Source organism: Pongo pygmaeus, chromosome 4 (assembly GCF_028885625.2).
Source record: "Pongo pygmaeus isolate AG05252 chromosome 4, NHGRI_mPonPyg2-v2.0_pri, whole genome shotgun sequence".
Taxonomy (NCBI): Eukaryota; Metazoa; Chordata; class Mammalia; order Primates; family Hominidae; genus Pongo; species Pongo pygmaeus.
Genome location: NC_072377.2, coordinates 146,049,436 through 146,064,142, shown reverse-complemented (window position 1 = coordinate 146,064,142; position 14,707 = coordinate 146,049,436). Strand labels below are relative to the sequence as shown.

The window sequence follows — 14,707 nt, the reverse complement described above, 5'->3', positions numbered from 1 at the left end:
TATATTTTCAAGGATTGACCCTTTATTATGAAATGTATGTATCATACCAGTTATTAGAGATGATATCTCTATCTGATATTAGTATAGCTACACCAGTTTTCTCTTGATTATTGTTCTTTTGATTAATATATCTTCTTCCACTATTTTACTCTCAATATATCTGTGTCTTTATTTAAGGTGTGTCCCTTATAAGCAGCACATATTTAGATGTTTTGTAACTCCAGTCTGACAGTTTTAGTCTTTTCATATATTTAATCCATTTGAGTTGATATATACCCTATTTCTATTTGTTTTCTGTTTGATTTTCATGATTTATGTTCTTTTTTCTGTTTTTGCCCTCTACAGATTAATTTAGAACTGTATTATTTCACATTTCCCCTGTTGTTATATACCTTTTTACTGTCCTCCTAGTGAGTATCTTAAAAATTACAGTATACATACTTGACTTATGATAGTCTAATACAAATTATAATTTTACTACCCTCTAGATAATGCTAGAACTTTACAGCATTTCTTTTTTTATTTTTCTTTTTTGAGGCAGGGTCTCACTTTGTCACCCAGGCTGGAGTACAGTGGCATGATTGTGGCTCACTGCAGCCTCAGCCTCCTTGGGCTTAGGTGATTCTCCCACCTGAGCCTCCCAAGTAAGTGGGACTACAGGCACACATCACCATGCTTGCTAATTTTTGTACTTTTTGTAGAGACAGGGTCTCAACCTTATTGCCCTTATTGCCCAGGCTGGAACATTTTAGCTCTGTTATGTACCTTCCTTTTGAGTTATTGGTGTCATGCATTTTGATTCTGTAGGTGCTTTAAACCCCACAAATATTTTTACTATTACTTTGTAATACCAATAGTCACTTAGAAACACCTTTCTAGTGTTTTTGCTTCCTGTCTACATTTTTGTATTTCCTTCGGGATAATTTTTTCTTTCTTCTGCCTGAATAAATACTCCCTTTACTATATTAGTTCAGGTCTGCTGGTAATGAATTGTGTTTTTTTGTGGATATATCTTTATTTCATCCATATTTTGGAAGATGTTTTTTCTTTCTTTTTTTTTTTAAAGAATTCCACTGTCAGTCTTATTGTTTTTCATTTGAAGATAATATGTTTCACCCCCTGCTATTTTGAGGGTTTTTTTTTTTTTTGAAACAAGATCTTGCTCTGTCGCCCAGGCTGGAGTGGAGTGGCGCAATCATAGCTCATGGTAGCCTTGAGCTCCCAGGCTCAAGGGAGCCTCCTGCCTCAGCTTCCTGAGAAGCTAGGACTACAAGCGTGCACCACCGCACCCAGCTAATTTTTTAGTTGTTTTGTAAAGATGGAGTCTCACTGTGTTGCCTGGGTTGGTCTCAAACTCCTGGGCTCAAGGAATCCACGCACATTAGCCTCTCAAAGTGGATTACAGGTGTGAATCATCTGAATCACCACGCCCAGCAAGGATTTTTTTTTTTTTAACTCTGATTTTTAGCAGTTTTACTATGATGATATGACACAGTGTGGTTTTCTTTGTATTTATACTTGAGTTTCTCTGAGCTGCTTGATTCTGTTTGTTGAAGGCTTTCATCACTTCTGAAAAATACACAACTATTTTCTCTTCAAATCTTGCTTCTGTCCAATTTTTCTTCTCTTTCTGGGCCTCCAGTTATACATATGTTGGACCATTGGCCTTTTCAATGTGTCTCACTTGTCCATTACCTTCTTTTTCATTCTTACCATTTTTAACCTCTGTGCTTTTAGTTTGGATCTTTGTTACTATCTTCCAGTTCACCCATTCCTACTGTGTCTACTGTTAAACCCATCTGTTGAGCTTTTAGTTTCAATTATATTAATATTTTTTAGTTGTAGAATATTCATAGATTTTTATTTTTTATTTTTATTTATTTATTTATTTTTGAGGCGGAGTCTCGCTCTGTCACCCAGGTTGGAGTGCACTGCCACGATCTTGGCTCACCGCAAGCTCCGTCTCCTGGGTTCACGCCATTCTCCTGCCTCAGCCTCTCGAGTAGCTGGGACTACAGGTGCCTGCCACCACACCTGGCCAGTTTTTTGTATTTCAAGTAGAGACGAGGTTTCACCGTGTTAACCAGGATGGTCTTGATCTCCTGACCTCATGATCCACCCGCCTTGGCCTCCCAAAGTGCCGGGATTACAGGCATGAGCCACCATGCCCAGCTGAATGTTCATAGATTTTTTAAAAGTAAATTCTATTTCTCTGATGAACTTCTCCGTCTTCATTTATTTTTATTTTTTCCTCTATATTCCAGAACATGTTAACCAGAGTGATTTTAAAGTCCTTGTTGGGAAACTGTAATGTCTGAGTTGTATGTGAATCTGTTCCTGTTGGTTTGTTCCTTGAACTTTGGGCAAATGATCCTCCCTTTTGATGTTACTAGTAATTTTGATTAAATGCCCAGGCATTGCATATAACAATGGTGGAAACTCCAGATGATGTTACTTTTCTCTGAAAAGAGAAGTCATACTTTCCTCTCTAGACAGATAATAGTAGAGGCTGATTGTGTTAATCCAGTCAGAAATTGAGCTGTGCCAAGACATGGTTGTGGTTTTGGAAAAGCTTGATCTACCTCTTTCACCCTGTTCCTAGAGTGTAGTCTTTCTAAGGCTTTCAGCTGTGAGCCTGTTTTATTCAACTTTAAGGATATAGCCTTTTGTGCTCCCAGCTTAAGGAGGAGAGTCTCTCTTTTTTTTTTTTTTTCAGACAGAGTCTCATTCTGTCGCCCAGGCTGGAGTGCAGTGGCACGATCTCAGCTCACAGCAACCTCCACCTCTCGGGTTCAAGCAATTCTCCTGCCTCAGCCTCCCAAGTAGCTGGGATTACAGGCGCCTGCCATCACGCCCGACTCCTTTTTGTATTTTTAGTAGAGACGGGGTTTCACCGTGTTGGGCAGGCTGGTCTTGAACTCCTGACCTCGTGATCCACCTGCCTCGGCCTCCCAAAGTACTGCGATTACAGATGGAGCCACTGTGCCTGGCTAGTCTCATATTTTGTTTGTTTGTTTTTTGAGACGGAGTTTTGGCTCACTTCAGCCTCTGCCTCCTGAGTTCAAGCAGTTATCCTGCCTCAGCCTCCCGAGTAGCTGGGATTACAGGCATGCGCCACCACGCCTGGCTAATTTTTGTAGTTTTAGTAGAGACAGGGTTTCGCCATGTTGGCCAGGCTGCGCTCAAACTCCTGACCTCAGGTGATCTGCCCACCTCAGCCTCCCAAAGTGCTGGGATACAGGCATGAGCCACTGTGCCCGGCCCCAGAGTCTCATATGTTTTACTTTATACCATCTTGATTTTTTGTTATTCTTAGGGAAGTTTTCATTTATTCAAGATTATATTTCTGTTTTTTATAGTTAGATTTTTAATGTATCTAGAATTTAGTTTTGTGAATATCATAAAATTAGGATCTTACTATATTCCTTTAAAATGGAAAGCCAGTCATCCCAACACTATTGGTTAGACCAGGAGTCAGCAAACTACGGCCAACATGTTTTGTTAATAAGGTTTTATTGGAACACAGCCATTCTATTGTCATTGTCAATGACTATTTTCATGTTATGCCAGCGGAGTTGAGTAGTTGCAACAGAAACTATTAATATATGGCCCACAAAGCCTAAAATATATGTCTGTTTATGGAATTTCTTTTATTTCTTTATTTGCTTAATGTGTTCTTCTCTCATCGTCTCACACTGTTTTTTGTTGTTGCTTTTTTTCTGACAGGGTCTCATTCTGTTGCCCAGGCTGAGTACAGTGGCATAATCACAGCTCACAGCAGCCTCAGCCTTCTGGGCTCAGGGGATCCTCCTACCTCAGCTTCCTAAGTAGCTGGGACTATTAAGCATGTGCCACCATGCCTGACTAATTTTTTATTTCTTGTAGAGACAGACTGTGTCGCCTAGGCTGGTCTCGAGCTCCTGGACTCAAGCAGTCCTACCACTTGTCCTTCCAAAGTGCTGGGATTACAGGCATGAGCCACTGTGCCCAGCTGTTCTCACACTATTATAGTTATTTTAGCTTTATCCTACTGTATTGGCCTTGAAGATACAATTTGTTTAGTCAGGTTTGATGAGATATAATTTATATATAGTAAAATTCACCCTTTTTATGTGTACAGTATTATATGGCTGACAAATGTATACAGCCATATAATCACAGTCACTCCAAAAAGTTCCTTCATGTTCATTTGTTAGTCCTCCTCCTTATTGCCAAACCCTGGCATACCACTGATCTATTTTCTGACAGTTTTGTCTTTTCCAGGCTGTCATATAAGTAGAATCATACACTAAGTAGCCTTTTCAGTCTGGATTCTTTGATTTTAGCATAATGTCCATTATGTCCATTCACTGGCTGATGGACATCTGGGTTGTATCCAGTTTTTGGCAACTATGAATAAAGCTGATAGAAACATTTGCATACAAGATTTTGTCTAGACAAATATATTTTCATTTTGGAGGGATAAACACCTAGGGTTGAGATTGTTTGTTTGGTTTTGTTTTTAGTGATTTTAAAAGATTAGACTTTGTAGTTTTAATTCCTAATGAGTTTAATTCCTAGTACGTAGTTTTCATGACTTACTGATGATATTGAGCAGCTTTCTCTGTGCTTAATTTGCCATCTGTATATCTTCTTTGGTAAAGTGACTTTCCAAATCTTCTGTCCATTTTTTAAAATTGGGTTGTTTTCTTATGATCGAGTCATAACTTTTTAATCTGTGTTGGGTATACTAGTTCTTTATCGGATAAGTGTTTTGCAGATATTTTCTCCCAATCTTGTCTTCTCATTTCTTAATAATGTCTTCAAAAGAACAGAAGTTTTTAATTTTGATGAAGTCTGCTTCATCAATTTTTGTTTTTATGTTTTGTATTCTTTTCTTTTCTTTTTTTTTTTTTTTTTTGAGACGGAGTCTCACTCTTGTCGCCCAGGCTGGAGTGCAGTGGCTCCATCTCGGCTCACTGCAAGCTCCGCTTCCCAGTTTCACACCATTCTCCTGCCTCAGCCTCCCGAGTAGCTGGGACTACAGGTGCCTGCCACCACGCCCGGCTAATTTTTTGTATTTTTACTAGAGACAGGGTTTCACCGTGTTAGCCAGGATGGTCTCGATCTCCTGACCTTGTGATCTGTCTGCCTCGGCCTCCCAAAGTGCTGGGATTACAGGCGTGAGCCACCGCGCCTGGCTGGTTTATACTTTTTTGTGTGTCTTACCTGAGAAATTATTACCACCTCAAAGCTGTGAAGATTTTCCCCTGTTCTCTTCTAGATGTTTGGTAGTTTTAGGTTTTCTATTTAGTTCTGTGGTCCGTTGTATAGATGCATGCTCGTCTATATGCAGGTATACATTTATTGATTGATTGTATTGACATATAATTCACATATGATAAAATTCATCTTTAAAGTATACAATCCCATTTTTTGTGTGTGTACAGATGCTCCTTGACTTACAGTAGAATTATGTCGTGAAAGCCATTGTGAGTCGAAAATATTGTTAAGTTGGAATGCATTTAGTAACACCTAACTCACCAAACATCTTTCTTAGCCTAGCCTACCTTAAACATGCTCGGAACACTTATATTAGCATACAATTGGACAAAATAATCTGACGCAAAGCCAGTTTTATAATGTTGATAATGAATTTTGAATCAAAATTTGAAGTGCAATTTCTACTGAATGCATATGGCTTTTGCACCATCATAAGCTAAAAAAAATTGTTAGGTTGAACTATCTTAAGTCAGGGATAGTCTGTATTCAGAAAGTTGTCCAGCCATTACCACTATCTAATTCCACAGCATTCTTATCACACTTACAAGAAACCCTGAATCCACTAGCAGCCACTCCCTACTTCCCATTCCACCCAACTTGGCAACTGCTAATTTACTTACTATCATATGGATTTACCTGTCATGGACATTTTGTGTCAATATAATTAATAAAGTATGTGCCCTTTGTGTCTGCCTTCTTTCACTAATCATGATGCTTGCAAGGTTCGTGTTGCAGCATGTATTAGCACTTCATTCCTTTTTATGACACCACATTTTGTTTTTCCATTCATCAGTTGATGGACATTAGGATTGTTTCCACTTTTTGGCTATTATAAATAATGCTACTATGAACATTTTCTTTTCTTTTTTTTTTTTTTTTTTAACGAAACTGAGATGAAGTACCAACAGCATGACCTTTTACCCTTAAATTCTTCAGCATGCATCTTCTAAATACAAGTTCTATAACCACAGTGTAATTATCACATTTAGAAAATTTATCATTGATAGGATACCGTTATCTAATATACAATCCATATTCAAGTTTCACCAATTGAATTAGTTTTTAAACATGTGAGACAATAAACAATTTTATTGAGATAAAATTCACACAACATAAAATTAACCATTTTAGAGCAAGCAATTTAGTGGCATTTAGTATACTCGTAATTGCCAACATCATATCTATCCCCAGTTCCAAAACATTTTCATCACTCCCAAAAGAAATCCTTTACACTTTAAGCAGTTGCTCCTCATTCCTCCATCCCTTTAGCTCCTAACAATCACCAGTCTATGTGTGTCTCTATAGATTTACCTCTTCTGAATATTTCATATAAGTGAAATAATATATGTGACTTTTGTGTCTGGCTTCTTTCACTTTAGCGTGATGTTTTTGAGAATTCTCCACATTGTATCATGTTATCAGTAGCTCATTACTGTTTATGGCAGAATAATATTCCATTGCATATGCCACAGTTTGTTTATGCATTAATTGACAGACAATTCTTTTTTTTTTTTTTTCCAAGACAGAGTCCCACTCTGTTGCCCAGTCTGGAGTGTAGTGGTGCGATCTTGGCTCACTGCAACCTCTGCCTCCTGGGTTCGAGTGATTATCTTGCCTCAGCCTTCCGAGTAGCTGGGATTACAGGCATGTGCCACCATGCCCGGATAATTTTTTGTATTTTTAGTAGAAATGGCATTTCACCATGTTGGCCAGGCTGGTCTCAAACTCCTGACTTCATGATCCGCCTGCCAAGGCCTCCCAAAATTCTGGGATTACAGGCATGAGCCACTGCGCCTGGTGGACAGTTAGACTATTTCTACCTTTTGTCTATTTTGAATAGAGCTGCTATGAATGTGCATGTACTTGTATCCATTTGAATAGCTGTTTTTGGTTTTGGGGAGTATATACCTTAGGAGTGGATTTGCTAGATCATATGGTGATTCCGTTTAATAGGATGAAAGGATGTGTTGAATCTGTAGATCGATTTGGGGAAAATATACATCTTTCAATGTTGAATTTTATGTTCTATGAACATCATGTATCTTTCCATTTATATAGGTCTTTGATTTCTCTCATCAGTGTTTTGTGGTTTTTAGCATACAGTTTGGTCACGTAACTTTTGTTCACATAACTGAAATGTAACTGAAGTGTTTCTTTCTCTTCTTTTCTATTTATTTATTTGCTTTTGTCTTATGGTACTTAATTTCTCTTTCTAGTTGTTCGTTTCTTTTTCTTTCTTTTTTCCTTTTTCTTTCTTTCTTTTTTTTTTTTTTGAGACAGAATCTTTGCTCTGTTGCCCAGGCTGGAGTGCAGTGGCACAATCTTGGCCACTAGAACCTCCGCCGCCCGGGTTCAAGCGATTCTCGTGCCTCAGCCTCCCGAGTACCTGGGATTACAGGCACACACACCACCACCAGCTAATTTTTGTGTTTTTAGTAGAGACGGGCTTTCACCATGTTGGCCAGGCTGATCTCGAACTCCTGACTTCAAGTGATCAACCTGCCTTGGCCTCCCAAAGTGCTGGGATTACAGGCATGAGCCACTGTGCATGGCCCGTAAATATATATAAAGAAATATAATTTAGAGAGTAGTGAAAGCAAACATATTTACCTTGTTTCTGGTTTCTAGAGTCTCAGAATTCAATCTTTCACAATTAAGCATAAAGTTATTTGTAAATTTTTCATAAATGTACTTTATCAGGTTGAGGAAGTTCCCATTAATTCCAAGTTTACGTAGAGTTTTAAATCATGAATAGGATTTTAAATTTTGTCAAATGCTGATATGATTTTTTAAACATCTCTGAAATCATGATGTTTCTCACAGTGGATGTCATAGTTTCATTGGCAGGACTCTTTCATTTTTAATGGTGCATAAAATAGTGTGTATTTTATAATTGCTGCCATCATATATTTGATGAAATGGCCCAAGCTGGAGTGCAGTGGCGTGATCTCAGCTCATTGCAACTTCCCCCTCCCGGGCTCAAGCTATTCTCATGCCTCAGCCTCCAGAGTAGCTGGGACCATAGGCGAGTGCCACCACACCTGGCTAATTTTTTGCATTTTAGTAGAGATGGGGTTTCACCATGTTGCCCAGGGTGGTCTCGAACTCCTGATCTCAGGGGATCTGCCCACCTCGGCCTCCCAAAGTGCTGGGATTATAGGCGTGAGCCACCGCACACGGCCTGAAATGGCATCTTTTGATAGGTGATGGTGCTGGTATCATGTCTGTTTAAAAATTTTCCTGAGACCAGGTGCAGTGGCTCATGCCTGTAATCCCAGCACTTTGGGAGGCCAAGGCGAGTGGATCACCTGAGGTCAGGAGTTCAAGACCAGCCTGGCCAACATGGTGAAACCCCATCACTACTAAAAATACAAAACTTAGGCCAGGTGCGGTGGCTCACGCCTGTAATCCCAGCACTTTGGGAGGCCGAGGCAGGCGGATCACGAGGTCAGGAGTTCGAGACCAGCCTGGCCAGTATGATGGAACCCCATCTCTACTAAAACTACAAAAATTAGCCGGGCGTGTGGCAGGCGCCTGTAGTCCCAGCTACTCAGGAGGCTGAGACAGAAGAATCGCTTGAACCCGGGAGGCGTAGGTTGCAGTGAGCCGAGATTGTGCCACTTCACTCTAGCCTGGGTGATAGAGCGAGACTCCATCTAAAAAAAAAAAAAAAATTAGCCAGGCATGGTGTCATGTGCCTGTAATCCCAGCTACTCGAGAAGGAGGCTGAGACAGGAGGATTGCTTGAACCCAGGAGGCGGAGGTTGCAGTGGGCTGAGGTCATGCCACTGCGCTCTAGCCTGGGCGACAGGGCAAGACTCTGTCTCAAAAAAAAAAGAAAAAAACAACCTTATGCCTTATGGGATTTACAAAAAGCAGTAGTTAGAGGGTAATTTATACCTGTAAATGCCTATAGTAAGCAGGAAGAATGATCTCAAATCAATAACCTAACCTTCAACCTTAAGACACTAGAAAGAGAAGAGCAAACTAAATCTAAAGCAAGCAGAAGGAAAGAAATAATAGAGATTAGGGAGGAAATTAACAAAATAGAGAATAGAAAAAAAAAATAGAGACAATCAGTGAAACCAAAAGCTTATTATTTAAAAAGATAACAAAATTCATAAAACTTTAGCCAGATTGACCAAGAAAAAGAGAGACTTGAATCAGAATGAAAGAGTAGACATTACTACCAACCTTCCGGAAATAAAGAGGATTACAAAGAATACTGTGAACAACTATTCACCAACAAATTAGATAACCCAGATGAAATGGCAAATTCCCAGAAATATACAAACTACCAAAACTGATGCAAGAAAAAATAAACAATCTGAATAGATCTGTAACATGTGAGGAGATTGAATCATTAGTCAAAAACTACCCAAAAAAGGCTGGGGGCACGGTGGCTCACGCCTGTAATCCCAGCACTTTGGGAGGCCGAGGTGGGTGGATCACGAGGTCAGGAGATCAAGACCATCCTGGCCAACATGGTGAAACCCTGTCTCTACTAAAAATACCAAAAAAAAGAAAAAAACTACCCAAAAAGAAAAGGCCTAGATATCTTCACTGCTGAATTCCACCCAACATTTAATGAAGAATTAATACAATTAACACTAATTCTTTGCAAACTCTTCCAAGAAATAGAATATTTCACAACTCTTTTTTCTTTTTGACACATGGCCTTGCTGTGTTGCCCAGGCTGGAGTGCACTGGGGCAATCTCCGCTCACTGCAACCTCCACCTCCTGGGTTTAAGTGATTCTCGTGCCTCAGCCTCCCAAATAGCTAGGATTACAGGTGTGCGCCACCATGCCTAGCTAATTTTTTAATATTTTTAGTAGAGACAGGGTTTCACCATGTTGGTCAAGCTGGTCTCGAACTCCTGGCCTCAAGTGATCTGCCTGCCTCAGCCTCCTTAAGTGCTGGGATTACAGGCGTGAGCCACCACGCCTGGCTCACATCTCATTTTATGAGGCTAGTATTACCCTGATGGCAAAATCAGACAATGACATTATAAGAAAAAACTATAGAGCAATATTTTTTATGAATATGGTAGCAAAAATCTTTAATGAAAAACTATGGACTGGGTGTGGTGGCTCATGTCTATAATCCCAGCACTTTGGGAAGCTGAGGTTGGTGGATTGCTTGAGCCCAGCCCAGCCTGGGCAACATGGCAAAACTGTGTCTCTACAAGAAATATAAATGTTAGCCAGGTGGGCTGGGCACGGTGGCTCATGCCTGTTATCCCAGCATTTTGGGAGGCTGAGACAGGTGGATCACCTGAAGTCAGGAGTTCGAGACCAGCCTGGCCAACATGGTGAAACCCTGTCTCTACTAAAAATACAAAAATTAGCCGGGCATGATGGTGGGTTCCCGTAATCCCAGTTACTCGGGACGCTGAGGCAGGAGAATCACCTGAACCCAGGAGGCGGAGGTTGCATGGTGGTGGGTACCTATAATCCCAGTTACTTGGGATGCTGAGGCAGGAGAATGGTGTGAGAGGCGAAGCTTGCAGTGAGCCGAGATTGTGCCACTGCTCTCCAGCCTGGGAGACAGAGCGAGACTCCGTCTCAAAAAACAAGCAAACAAAAAGCCCAGCGCAGTGGCTCACGCCTGTAATCCCAGCTCTTTGGGAGGCCGAGGCGGGCAGATCACGAGGTCAGAAGATTGAGACCATCCTGGCTAACACAGTGAAACCCTGTCTCTACTAAAAATACAAAAAATTAGCCGAGTGTTGTGGTGGGTGCCTGTAATCCCAGCTACTCAGGAGGCTGAGGCAGGAGAATGGCATGAACCCGGGAGGCGGAGCTTGCAGTGAGCCAAGATCGCGCCACTGCACTCCAGCCTGGGCGACAGAGCGAGACTCTGTCTCAAAAAAAAAAAAAGCCAGGCATGGTGGCTCATGCCTGTAGTCTCAGCTACCTGGGAAGCTGAGATGGGAGGATTGCGTGAGCTCAGGAGGTTGAGGATGCAGTGAACCATGATTGAGCCACTGCACTCCAGCCTGGGTGACCAAATGAGACCCTGTCTCAAAAAAACCCCTCAAAAACAAAGATTCTATTTTGATTTATTTGCAGTGTGTGAGTATATTGCTTTATATAGTTTTCTTAGATGTTGTTGTAGGTATTACAATATACGTATATAACCTATCCCAGTCTAATATATAACCTATCCCAGTGTTTTACCAAGTTGAGTGAAGTGTAGAAACTTTTTTTTCTATTTAAGTCTCCTTACCCTCCTCACTTTTTAAATATAACTGTCTTAAGTATTTCCTCTACATGAAGCTACTCCATTTCGGTGGAACTGGAAGTGCATATGCTTGTCTTTTGTCTGTCAACCTTACTGAATGATTAATTCTTGTAGTTCTTCCTTGGGTTGTCTTGAATTGCTATATACAAAAATGACATTTTCATCCCTTCCTTTCTTCTGTCTGTACCTTTTATTTTTCTCACTACAAGCAGAAAAAAATGAGTATGGTTTTGTTTCTCAACATCAATAATGTATGTATATTTTTTCACTTTTCCTATGTAAAATGAGATACTTTTTTTCTCCTTCCCTGCTTCTAAGTTTTTGTGATATAATCTGGATGCGTTTTGTCTCCATTTTTATCTGACCATAATTTTTTTTTTTTTTTTTTTTTGGAGACGGAGTTTTGCTCTTGTTGCCCAGGCTGCAGTGCAATGGCGCAATCTCGGCTCACCACAACCTCTGCCTCCCAGATTCAAGCGATTCTCCTGCTTCAGCCTCCCTAGTAGCTGGGATTACAGGCATGTGCCACCACACCCGGCTAATTTTGTATTTTTAGTAGAGACGGGGTTTCTTCATGTTGGTCAGGCTGGTCTCGAACTCCCGACCTCAGGTGATCTGCCCGCCTCAGCCTCCCAAAGTGCTGGGATTACAGGCATGAGCCACCGCGCCTGGCCAATTTTCATTTTTTATATGATTTTCTTTTTTTGGAGACTAGGGACTCTCTCTGTCATCCAGGCTGGAGTGCAGTGGCACAGTCATGGCTCACTGCAGCCTCAACCTCCTGGGCTTGAGTGATCCTCCTACTTTAGCCTCCTAAGTAGCTGGGACTATAGGCATGTGCCACCACGCCCAGCTAAATTTTTTTTTAAATGGAGACAGGGTCTCACTATGTTGCCCAAGCTTGTCTCAAACACCTGGACTCAAGTGACCCTCCCACCTCGGCCTCCTAAAGTGCTCGGATTATAGGCATGAGCCACCATGCCAGGCCTATTTTTTTTACGTGATCTGTCTTTACCTACTTCTCTCACTTCATCTCCTGCTCTTTCCTTCATTCCATCTACTTTTAGCCTTAGTGACGTTTTTGCTCCTCCTTCAACAACACATCCAACATGCTCTATCTCAGGCCTTTGCATTTGTTATTGCCTCTACCTGGAATGCTTTTGCTCCTTTCCTCTGGATATTTATGTGGCTTGCTTCCTCACTTTCTAAGAGGTCTTTACTCAGATGTCACTTACAGTGAGATCTTCCCTGACCATCCCTCTAAAATTGTAAACTGCTCCCCTCATCAAATCCCTGTTTTTCTTTTCACAGCAGCTATGATAATATAGTATACTATTTTATCTATTAATTGGTCTAGTTTATTTATTTTTGTTAGAACCTAAGTTCCATGAAGGCAAGAATCTTTCTCTATTTTGTTCACTTCTTTTATTTCCGTTGCCCAGAATGGAGCCTGGCACATATAGGTACTCAATAAATATTTATTGAGATAATTAATCTTTGTGTATTTAGTATTTTTCTTCCTCAGACTGGGACTACTGAGCTCCAAAACAGTGAATTTTTTTGAGACAGGGTCTCACTGTGTCATCCAGGCTGGAGTGCAGTGGCACCATCACAGCTCACCGCAGCCTCAACCTCCTGGGCCCAGGTGATTTTCCCACATCAACCTCCTGAGTAGCAGGGTCTACAGGTGCGCGCCACCATGCCCGGCTAATTTTTGAGTTTTTTTTGTAGAGACAGGGTTTTGCCATGTTGGTCAGGTTGGTCTCAAACTCCTGAGCTGAAGTGATCTGCCCACCTCAGCCTCCCAAAGTGCTAGGATTACAGGTGTGAGCCACTGCGCCAAGCCAAGAGTGAATGTGTTTCATAGTTCTTTGTACCTTTTGTATGTAACTTTTTTGTTTTAATTCTTGTTTATTTGTACCAGGTAATACTTTTCATATGGTTTAAAATTCAACTGGTATAAAAAGGTTGTGTTCAAAAGTATTCCTCCCACTGTCGTGTTCAAACACCCCATTCCTCTGCTCAGAAGCAGCTAGCTTTGTCAGGTTCTCAACTCTCCTTTCAGGGATATTCCCATATGACTTTCTGAAAATTTGATACCAAGTTACACTATAGTACAACGTATTTTACAATTATATCTGTCCAGAATAGTTACTTGGTTTTTTTCTATGTATTGCTCAACCCTCCTTGGATAGCCAGCATCAACCATTTTTCAGAGAATGTTACTATCATGAGAGCCATTAAGGGAGTGATATAATGAAATACTGTTTTGCTCATGCCCTTGAAGTTCAAAATCTAGGTGGGATGAGAAATATCCACACTTATTAAATAACAGAGGCTTTAAAAAGATCAAGATAATACGTATGCAATGTCACAAAACATTGAATAATTAATTGTTGGATAAGAGATAGATAACAAATACCATGAAAATAAGTTTATCAAAGCAGAGAGCGAGTATCATTTATCAGGGAACGTTTCACGAGAAGGGAAGAATATGATGGCTTTGGATAGTCTGAAAAGAATGTAGAAGGCAGAAGTATATTTTACCTCAATCATAGGCAGTTGAGAAAACAAAATTTTTTTAGAGGAAGTCATGTTCAAGATGGAGCTTAAGGTGGGGCAACAGTGGCTCATGCCTGTACTCCTAGCAGTTTGGGAGGCTGAGGCAGGCAGATTGCTTGATCCCAGGAGTTTGAGGCCAGCCTGGGCAATATGGTGAAACCTCATCTCCACAAAAAATACAAAAGTTAGCCAGGTGTGGTGGCCTGCACCTGTAGTCCTAGCTCCTTGGGACACTGAAGTGGGAGAATTATCTGAGCCCAGGAGGTCAAGGCTGCAAGTGAGCCGTGATGGCGCCACTGCACTCCAACCTGGGTGACACAGTGAGATGCTGTCTCAAAAAACAAACAAACAAAAAAGATGGAGCTTGAAAGATAAGTTGGATTTTTAAATAGGCACAAAAGGAAGGATAACATGGTGGAAGGGAACTGCTGAACTACTACTAACCAACTGTTCTTGTGAATCAAGTTTTAATGGAACACAACCATGCCCATTCATTTATGTATTGTCTATGCCTGCTTTCATGCTACAGTGGCAGAGTTGAATAATTGAGACCATATGGCCTGCAAAGCCTAAAATAGTTACTGTCTGGTCCTTTACAGGAGGCTTGCTGATCCCTGCAAGTAGATAGGATGTAGGTA

The 14,707-nt window shown here is 40.8% G+C and overlaps 1 protein-coding gene across 3 annotated transcripts in view; it reads left to right on the top strand.

Moving 5' to 3' along the window:
- DIAPH1 (diaphanous related formin 1) overlaps window positions 1-14,707 on the top strand; it is a 103,889-nt gene that overhangs the window by 69,541 nt on the left and 19,641 nt on the right. The window lies entirely within an intron of this gene.